The sequence below is a fragment of the Salvelinus alpinus genome, chromosome 32, assembly GCF_045679555.1.
Source record: "Salvelinus alpinus chromosome 32, SLU_Salpinus.1, whole genome shotgun sequence".
Lineage (NCBI taxonomy): Eukaryota > Metazoa > Chordata > Actinopteri > Salmoniformes > Salmonidae > Salvelinus > Salvelinus alpinus.
In genome coordinates, this window is record NC_092117.1 from 3585769 (window position 1) to 3586538 (window position 770).

Here is a 770-nt window from a genome sequence, read left to right on the forward strand (position 1 = left end):
ATATTCTGGCAGTAGTGTTCAGTTGGTATAAAATAGTGTGATAAGAAATGATCAACATCTTATGAAAACAATATGGAAATAGAAATATCAAAAGAAGTGTTGCATTTACTTAGTAATAGCTATTTCTCCCTCATAGAGAATGGTGTCCTTGTTGTGATCAGTCCATCGACAAATGCATGTATGCGCGCACACACACCCACAGAGAGTTAGTCATGATTTCCCTGAGTCATCAGACTCTGGTGAAGGTTTCTTTGCATATTGAGCAGTCTGTGTTGTATCCTTGCCGGACTCATCTATAACAATCTCGAAGGCCGCCTCTTCTTCTACCCTCTTCACTTTCTCCCCTTTCGCTGCAAGGATTTCCTCAATGTTCCTGTAGGGAAAAAAACAACATGACTCATTAAAAAAAAAATATTCAGGAATAATACTCCAGTCTTAAGGAGGCTACACACTTCATGCAAACAGAGCGAAGGAGCATCGTATATAGTTTGTTCCAAAACTCAAGTACCTACAACTGTGTGAGAAAATGATGCTGCATTTGCGTGAAGTGTGTAGGGCCCTTTAGTCCACACAAACGTTACAGCCTATTAATACGGGATTCACTTATGACTGCAGTTCCATTTCTCTTCTGTGCAAATCACTATCAATAGGGATAATACATATCCTTGTGGCCAAAAGTTCTGAGAATGACACAAATATTAATTTCCACAAAGTTTGCTGCTTCAGTGTCTTTAGATATTTTTGTCAGATGTTACTATGGAATACTGAAG